The sequence below is a fragment of the Gekko japonicus genome, unplaced genomic scaffold, assembly GCF_001447785.1.
Source record: "Gekko japonicus isolate JY-2015 unplaced genomic scaffold, Gekko_japonicus_V1.1 scaffold378, whole genome shotgun sequence".
NCBI lineage: Eukaryota > Metazoa > Chordata > Lepidosauria > Squamata > Gekkonidae > Gekko > Gekko japonicus.
Genome location: NW_015159722.1, coordinates 584,922 through 594,966, shown reverse-complemented (window position 1 = coordinate 594,966; position 10,045 = coordinate 584,922).

The window sequence follows — 10,045 nt, the reverse complement described above, 5'->3', positions numbered from 1 at the left end:
CAACCGATTTATCGTCACCTTTCCCTATTTCCTCCCCACTCACCAAGCAGTTGGTCTTTTATCTGCCCACCATCTTCAGCAATATTATCATTTATTATTTATGTGCTTCATTTATACCACACCTTTGTGGTGTGGCTGCCAATGAACAGTATCAATAACAAAGCAACTGTGATGTGGGCGCTAAAAACAAATCTTTACTGTTCCATAACTATTCATTTTGGGCAATAAAGATTTCTACGTAAGATGTATAGTCTCATAATTTTTCATAGATTCAACTACAGCAATGTACATCAGTATAAACAGGAAACAGCCCAACAGACATTGATGCACAAGACACAACAGTTTATAGTAAGGTGTGCACAACGATACACAAAATATTACTTAAAGCAGTAGTCCAAAATATAAGACAATGAAGACAGAAAATGTTCTTAAATCACAGGAGATCCTCCTCATAGATCTAGTAGGAGATTGTCCTCATTCAATAAGCATTATGATGTGGCTTCCGGATCATGCCATCATTTTGTTCATAGTCTTCATCAGACAAGATTCTTCCATTGATCAGAGCAATTTACATAAAAAATCTCTGTGGAGATATTAAACACATGTAAAGACTGAGGCACCAATCAATAATAGTACTTGACAACTTTTCCAATAATTTTCTTGTTCGTTGCGGCCAATGAATTAATAACCTCCAAAACATCCTATCGTTAACAGCCTTGCTCAGGTTTTGCAAACTGAGGGCCCTCGTGGCTTCCTTGATTGAGTCAATCCATCTCATGTTGGCTCTTCCTCTTTTCCTGTTGCCTTCAGCTTTTGCTAGCATTATTGTCTTTTCCAGCAACTCATCTTCTCAAAAGGGGAAATGCCATTCAGTTAATAGATTTATAATCAGAATTCCTATGCATGCTTATATGCACATGTGAGTGGAAGATGCCACCCATCATCTGTTGGTAAGCTTCCCTCTGATATGCTGTTTATTTCAATCAGACCTCTTCCATGAGCTGATATTTATATGAATTGGAGCAAACTAATAACTAACATTGTCGAAGGCTTTCATGGCCAGAGTTCATTAGTTGTAGATTTTCTGGGCTGTCTGGCCGTGGTCTTGGCATTGTAGTACCTGACATTTCACCAGCAGCTGTGACTGGCATCCTCAGAGGTATAGCACAGAAAGATGTAGTACTCTCTGTGTCAGAGGTATAACACAGAGTACTCCATCTTTCTGTATTATACTTCTGAGGATGCCAGTCACAGCTGCTGGTGAAACGTCAGGTACTACAATGCCAAGACCACGGCCAGACAGCCCAGAAAATCTACAAGAACTAATCACTTGAAGTAAGGGCCACTGAAATCATTTTCCAGAGCATGTGCTTCCGTATATTGTGCATGGAACAGGCTTGTGAAAAGGAAGAAATTATAGAGCATAATTGCTGGGCCTGAGCTTGGAATGGAGTATTGAGAATAGCTAGTTTAACAACAGCAGGAAGTAGCTGGGTGTCGGTGGAGCTTAGAGCCTAGGACCAGACTGAATTTTTCTGTTCAGCTTGTGGGTGGGGTACAAGTGACATGATGCATAAGCTATACAAGCTAAGAAACAATGTTCTTGCTGTCTCAGTGTTTGGAATGACACACACACACAAATCTAGATACTGGCAAATGTACAGCATAGCTTGCATAAAGAATTAGATGTCAGAAATAGTTTTGAGGAAGAAATAATCACAGTTAACCCATCTTTGTTAAAAAATATGGTGAGAGGGGCTGACTTTTTAGACCCACAGAGCAAGTGAAGCCACGTCCATGGAGCAGAGGTCATGGATCTCCATCAGGCTGTAAAAAATAAATTCTGTATGTGCAAAACCATGGGGCTGGATCCAGCAGAAAATTTCCACTACTGGGAGGGCGGGCAGTTTTCTTCAGTTCCCCCTTCCTGCTACAGACCTTCTCCTCCCTCCTGCTGTCCCTGAAGGTCCTCTGTCCCTTCTCTCAGTGGAGATTTTTTGGTGACATCCAAGCCACAGTTTGGACCGTCGCCACATAGGAAGGGAAGAAGGAAGATGCAATCCTTGGACCCCTGCTCAGTTTTGCTAGTCAAAACTTCTTATTATTTAAGTAGCAGTTTTAAGGAGGAAATAAAGTAGGACTTTTTAAAAATCTGTGTGTGTGTAAAATGCTAATAACATTGCCAGATGCCCAGTTTTGAATAGCAAAACAAAGTGGACCTTAGAGGATTAAATCCATTCTTTCCTTCCCAACAGGTTCTGATCCAAATTGCTGCTGCACCATTGCACGATTTACTTTTCACAAACTGGTGGAAATCTGTGCTCCATATCACATCTGTTTTGTCCCAAGGTGTGCCAGTAGTCAGCTTTTAAGTCTCTTCCTCATGCTCAGTTTGGGTCCCTATTTTAGCATTGAGTATGAACTTACATGCTACATGTTTAAAATCACAACATCCTTGGCAGGGGTGTAGACTTTCCAGTTTCGGGGGGGGGGGCTGGGCCAGAGGCGTTCCTATGCTAGGTCCTTAAAAGAACTGGTGCCTAGTGACATCATAAGGAGGGGCCAGTGACATCACAGTCCACTGTCACTATCTATGGAGGCGGAGCCATGTGGGATACAGGGAGGGGCTCCCCAGAAATTTAGGGGGGCTGGGAACCCCCCTAGCAATGCCCCTGGGCTGGGCTAAACCCAGGAAAAGGTGGAAGTTGTCCAGTGATTATAGTGGTATCTCAGCAGTCTCCTACTGGGTCCTGGTTTTGAAATTCACTTTTAAAATAGTCACTTTAAGATCTGCAAATGTATATACGTTCATAGGACAAACTAATGGTCACAGATTTGACAGAAAGGTGACACAGAAAAGCCTATAGGGGAGCATTTTTAAAGTTTTCCTGGACATTCATTTACAGGAGTCTTCTCTCTGCCTTATTCATAAGGGCAACTTTGTACTGAAATTTACTAAATTATGTCATCACAGATGCCTTAGTTTGGTAAATATACAGCTGAAGTTTCTGAGCCAGGGCAGAATACAAAACAGTTGCTGTGCACTCAATTTCTGAGCAATGTACAGAGTTTACAGTAGTAGCAATCTTCTCCTCACTTCAAACTCATATCCTACAAGTGAGTACAAGTATATTTTGAGGCAATTTAGAACAATGCCGATAACCATGACCCCCCAAAAAAACTCACAGGCCACCTAGGATTTTATATACCTTGCCTTCTTAACACACTGTGTAAAAACTCCACCTTAAAAATGCAGACATTCGGAACAAATAATTAATAAAAATCACATAATTAAGTTTATGGGAAATGACTACATTTCTGTGCATGGTTGATTTCAGCTCTTTAGCTTCAACTTGCAAAGCACATTTGGCTTCAACAAATGGTCTTCAGACAGCTGAAATACAATTTTAACTTTTAATTAATAAAGCAAACATTTTCTTTGTTTACACTTTTTAAAAAATTACAGTAAAATCAAATAGCAGATTTCAGGACCGGAATGACAACCCCCAGAGTGGAATGACAGTCCCTGGGATTAACAGAACTGTTCTGGGACTGGAATGGCAGCCCCTGGGGGTTGCAGAAGCATTCTGGGACTATCATTCCACTCTGAGGGCTGTCATTCCAGTCCCAGAGTAGCCTATCTGGGCCCAAAGACCTTAATGGAAAAACCATTCTGCATTTTCTTTGGAACTTTTTTTGTGCTGTAATGTATTTCAATGGACCCCATGTAATCAATTACCATTCCTGGCTCCCATGATCTCCAATGGGCTTTTAAGCCTCTCCCATTGTTTCCAATGGGCAATCCTGTCATTCATTTTAGTACATCCCAGTTGGTGGCCCTTGGAAACTGTACCACACCATTTTAGGTAACAGCAAAATGAAGAGCATGAACATATACAGAATGCACATTCCTTGCCAATGTTCTTTCTGGGCTGCACACAGGGCAAAAGGAAATGTTAAAGGCCTCTAATCTGTATGTCACACACACACCCCAATCTTCTTCATGCAGATGGGCTTTCTCATTGCTTCAGAGAGCACCCATGCTGCCATTTTTGGGATTGTCTTTTTCTTCAATAGATACTACTTCACCATTTAAAAATAAAATGGAAATTGAAAGAAAGACTTAGGGATGGCTGAAGCAGCCCCCCCCCCCACTACCATGTGTGTGTGTGGGAATCTGTTCTCAATCAAGGATATATAGACCCAAGTAAAATGATATAGAGACATACTTTTCCCCCAAATGTAAATTGGAACCAAGCAAGTATGCTGGACCCAACAGAGGCTTCTCAGCCAGACTGTTGCTACGTTGAAAGTGGGTGGAGCCAGCCAGGGTTAAGGACTATACTTTCTTTTCCAACAGACACCAAACATATTCAAGGATTGATATGTTCTGGGTATCAAAAACCTTAGTTATTAATTTAAAGAGTACAAAGATACAACCAAAAACCTTTGCAGATGACAATTACCATTTACAATATGAAGTGTTCTTCAGCCCTTTAGGGTGGCTGGATAGTTTTTGTGCTGTAATGTATTTCAATGGACCCCATGTAATCAATTACCATTCCTGGCTCCCATGATCTCCAATGGGCTTTTAAGCCTCTCCCATTGTTTCCAATGGGCAATCCTGTCATTCATTTTAGTACATCCCAGTTGGTGGCCCTTGGAAACTGTACCACACCATTTTAGGTAACAGCAAAATGAAGAGCATGAACATATACAGAATGCACATTCCTTGCCAATGTTCTTTCTGGGCTGCACACAGGGCAAAAGGAAATGTTAAAGGCCTCTAATCTGTATGTCACACACACACCCCAATCTTCTTCATGCAGATGGGCTTTCTCATTGCTTCAGAGAGCACCCATGCTGCCATTTTTGGGATTGTCTTTTTCTTCAATAGATACTACTTCACCATTTAAAAATAAAATGGAAATTGAAAGAAAGACTTAGGGATGGCTGAAGCAGCCCCCCCCCCCACTACCATGTGTGTGTGTGGGAATCTGTTCTCAATCAAGGATATATAGACCCAAGTAAAATGATATAGAGACATACTTTTCCCCCAAATGTAAATTGGAACCAAGCAAGTATGCTGGACCCAACAGAGGCTTCTCAGCCAGACTGTTGCTACATTGAAAGTGGGTGGAGCCAGCCAGGGTTAAGGACTATACTTTCTTTTCCAACAGACACCAAACATATTCAAGGATTGATATGTTCTGGGTATCAAAAACCTTAGTTATTAATTTAAAGAGTACAAAGATACAACCAAAAACCTTTGCAGATGACAATTACCATTTACAATATGAAGTGTTCTTCAGCCCTTTAGGGTGGCTGGATAGATAAAAATGGCCACCTTCCCTAGACCTCAGGTCAGAGGTCTGTCTCCCCTGATGGATCCAGCCATAAGAGACCTTCCTGTTGCAAGGTCTGTTATCAAATCTCTTTCCCCGCCCAGGTCAAGGCAGCTTTTCCTGTCTCCATAGATCTGTCTTCCTAAAGACTCTCTAGCATTTGATACCTCCACATATATGTTCCCTGCTTGGAGAAGGGAGGGGGAAGAAGGGGGATGTTTAACCATCCCATTGTCTATCCTGCTAGCTCAGTTAGCATTTGTAAGGTGAGTCTGGATGGTCATTACACATTGACTTCCTTCTTTCCAGCCAAGAGGCAAAAACTCACAAAGGGGGAAAGGAAATGTTAAAGGCCTCTAATCTGTATGTCACACACACACCCCAATCTTCTTCATGCAGATGGGCTTTCTCATTGCTTCAGAGAGCACCCATGCTGCCATTTTTGGGATTGTCTTTTTCTTCAATAGATACTACTTCGCAAAAACTCACAAAGGGGGAAGTTTTCCTGCTTGCCAACATCCCAGGAGAAAAATGCATTTCTTTACAGGATCTTTTACCCCATTTGTGTCTCCCATCCAAATACTTTCCAGGGCTGACTCTTCTGCTTCACTTCCATTATTTATTTATTTTATTTTTATATTTATATCTTTGATTTGTATACTGCCCTTTACCCGAGGGTTTCTAGGCAGTTTACAGGTATATGGCCTAAGTGCCTAATTAGTTCCTATCCTACGGCCACAATTCGACTGGGGGAGGGGCTACCTATCAACACCCGAGCGGCATGGTCCTGTTGTATTCCACGGGCGGGCTTCCGTTGTTTCTTCCTGGCGCCTTAGGACGGGTCGACGACATCTCCCAGCAGGCTCCTGATGGACTCCTCTGGCACGCGGCGGCTCCCGATTGCAGTTCCGGCCTTTGTCCCTTAGGCTCCGCTGCACTGCATTGTCGCACCGCCGTCTCACCGCCGTAGCTCCGCCTCCATCCGGTCTCTGTCGCATCCAGGGGTCGCCTCTGCTCCACCGCCGTATTGCTGCCGCTGCTGCCAACACTCCTGGCACACACCATCAGGAGGGAGGGTGCCCCCTGCCAACCTAGGGCAGGTACCCATTTGTCTACTTGCGGTTACACTTTCGAGCCGCTGGGGGGGTGGGAGCTGGGACTTGGGCCGGGAGCTCACCCCGGCTGCGGTGGGTCTCGAACAGCCATAGTGGCTGTTCGCTAGTGTTGTTAATGCAGGCGTTGAACTGCCTGCGCCACCGCTCCCTTATGAGACTGGGCTAACCTGGACTATTCAGGACTGGGCTAACCTGGACACTATCATTTGAAGGAAAACTCTATGTTTCCCCCTCAAATGATAGTGGCCCCACCCCCAATGTGCCCGTTGAACTCCCAGACACTGCCAGGACTTCCTCCACTGCAGCCAAGGTAGGACTTGGCAACTCTATATCCAGGTCAGGGCATTAGCGCTCTTCAGTCTATGAAAAGGGTAGCCCCAAAAGAAGCTGTGCAAGGGTACCTTGCTCCTATTCGTTTTGTGCAATAGCCTGGGGCATTTTCATTTGAGCAGAGGCTAGAGAGCAAAGCCAGGTGTTGAGAACAGGGCCCAGGGTGAGACTACAACATTTCCACCTGCAGAAAGCAAATGCTTTTATTACAGCTCCAACATGAAACTAGGATTACACTTGTCTCCTTTCCTTTTATTTGGGAGTAAAATAATGAAAGGAAGGGCAGTCTGTGATGATTATCAATCACAGCCAGAGGGAAGGATAGACCTGAAAGGCTATGTGCATAATTTACAAAGGGCTTACTTCATCATACTGTTGGTTGCAACTGTCTTTAAAGCACTTTTTGTTTTTTAAAATACCACAATATAAAGACCATTAGGAAATTAGTTGGATAACGTTGCCACTTCAGCACAGTATTATAGATTGTATTATAGTATTACAGATTATGCAACAGTTGGCAGACAGAGCATTTTTACTGACTATCACTGCAGTAGCCATCCATCAGAACATGCTTTTACCAAAGAACAGTATAAAGCTTATTAATCAAGTTCAAAAATTTTATATAAATTGATGTACATACATACATACACTTTCAATTTATATACCGCTCCTTCCCGAGGGCTCGGAGCGGTTTACAGAGACATTTTAAATCATCCTAACTAGGGCCACAGTGCAAGGGTGTGTGTGAATGCCTACCAGGCACCCGAACAGCAGGGTTCTTTCCGTGGTGGGTTCTTTCCCGTTTCCAGGTGACAGTGTCTCGGCGGAGATCTTTCTTCCACAGTGACTCCCTCTGGAGTGGACCTCACGGCACACGACTATGCGACGGCTGCAACAACCGGCCTCCGTCCTATTGGCTCCGACCGCGCCACGTCGTCACGTTGCTGCGCTTCCCGGATCAATCTCCGCCTGGGTCACTCGCTGCTCAATGCCGGACCGTCACTATGTTCGCCGGATCGCCTCCTGTCGCTTGCCACCACCGCTCAGCTGCCACTGCTGCTGCACACCAATCCATGGAAGGAGGGTGCCCCCCACTCCTAGTAGCAAGTACCCATCTATCTAATTGCCAAGGGCTTTCGAACCGCTGGGTGGGCGGGAGCTGGGACAAGGACCGGGAGCTCACCCCGGCCGCGGTGGGACTCAAACAGCCTTATGGCTGTTAGTTGATAGATTATTGCAGGCTTTTTACAGCCTGCGCCACCGCTCCCCCTGTATGTATGAAATGTATATATGAAATTATGTGCTGTAATAAAATTAAGAGATGCAGCATACAGTCAGTTGGCAGGTGGCTACTTTCTGCTTCATCTTGCTTGGCCCATAGGTCATTAACACTGTGTGGCATAGTTTGCATACCAAATGTTCCAAAACACTCTCACTATGCCTAGGAGACTAGGGGTTCCAAAAAGGCTTGAAGATTTCAGCCCCACCTGGCCACCTGGCCATGCAGCAGGAAGGCCGGCTTTGCCGCAGGGAAGGAGAGTGACAGCAGTTGTGACTTCACGGTTCCTTCCAAGAGGAGGCAGAGCTTGCCGTGTTTAACGGCCAGCTCCCTCCCCTCACTTGCCAGTCTTCATTTGGTGATCGGGCTGTGTGGAGCACTGATCCCCGTGAAGGGGAGTGCGTCCTACTTGCTGGGCCCAGAACTCGTTGTTGGGGACAAGATCAGCGTGACAGTGGAGTTAGCAGGGCGAGGCATCAACGGAGTTCAGCAGTGGAGTGAGGCTATGGTGGCATGTGGCGGCTCCCAGCGGTGCTCCTGGTGGTGGCTCCCGGCAGCTGCTACTGGTGGCAGCTCGACTCTGGGTTGTGGCTCTTGGCAGTGGAGGAGAGTGGTGGCGTGCTCTGATGGTGGCAGTGGCTTTCAGCAGTGCGGGATTTCAGGGGCTCTCGGCAGCAGCCCAGCCCAAAGGCTACAGAGTGCTCTTGGGATCCTGTGGTGGAGCCTGGTGGGTGGCTAGGCTGGATGAAATTGAATCTGACGAAGATGGAGGTCTTGTGCCTAAGTCGGAGAAGTCCAAGGGTAGGGATCCCACTCCTGACCTTCGATGGAGCGCCACTTGTGCCAATGCCGGAGGTCAGGAGTCTGGGAGTGCTCCTGGATGCCTCCTTAACAGTGGAGGCCCAGGTAGCAGCTACTGCCAAGTCAGCCTTTTACCACCTTTGGCTGATTAGGCAGTTAGTTCCCTTCCTTGAACACAATGACCTGGCAACAGTGATCCATGCGATAGTCACCTCGAGATTGGATTACTGTAATGCCCTCTATATGGGGCTGCCCTTGTCGCAAATCCAGAAGCTGCAGCTGGTGCAAAACGCCGCGGCCAGGTTGTTGATGGGAATCCCGATTCGGGACCACATCCAACCTGTGCTAAAGACGTTGCACTGGCTGCCTATAGCATACTGGGTTCGCTTCAAGGTGCTGGTTTTGACCTTTAAAGCCCTTTATGGCCAGGGTCCTGCATACCTAAGGGACCACCTTTCCCCATATGTTCCCCAAAGGACACTGCGATCGGGGACCCAGAACTGGCTGGGCCCCCCAAGTTTCAAGGAGGCCAGACTGGTGCCAACTAGGGCCAGTGCTTTTTTTGGTGGTCTCAGCTAGCTGCCATAGAAGTCTGTGTATAGCAAACACCCCCTTTAGTTCCCCCTGACATTTGCGCATGCTTATTGCGTGTTCTGTATGTATGCTTTTCTCATGCATTCCTTTCGTTGAACGCTAGTGTAGGTGTGGAGAAGAAGACGCTTGGCTTAGACTATAATGAGTTAGACCGTGTGAAGCACTAATTGTTTATCTTTATAGAAACGTTGCTTCTCAGGCTTTTTGGCGCGCATCTGAAAGCCTACCCGTGCAGTGGGAACCAAGCCCATTGGTTATTGTCGTTTTGAATGTGTTTCATTATCCCCTGCTTGAACTGTCCCAGGTATTCTAAACAGTGCACTTGCTCCTGCTCTATCATGGCTTTAATAAAATACTACTTTGCTTAAACGTGTATTGGACTTATAGCCGTGGGGATTGGACAGGTGGCGGCTCCACTCTGGTGGAATGAGCTCCCAGAAGAGACTAGGGCCCTGCGGGACCTTTCACAGTTCCACAGGGCCTGTAAGACAGAGCTCTTCCACCAGGCTTTTGGAGCCGCCACCATTAACAACCACCATTAACAACCACTAACACCTCCACCGCCAAAAATTAATATCTAT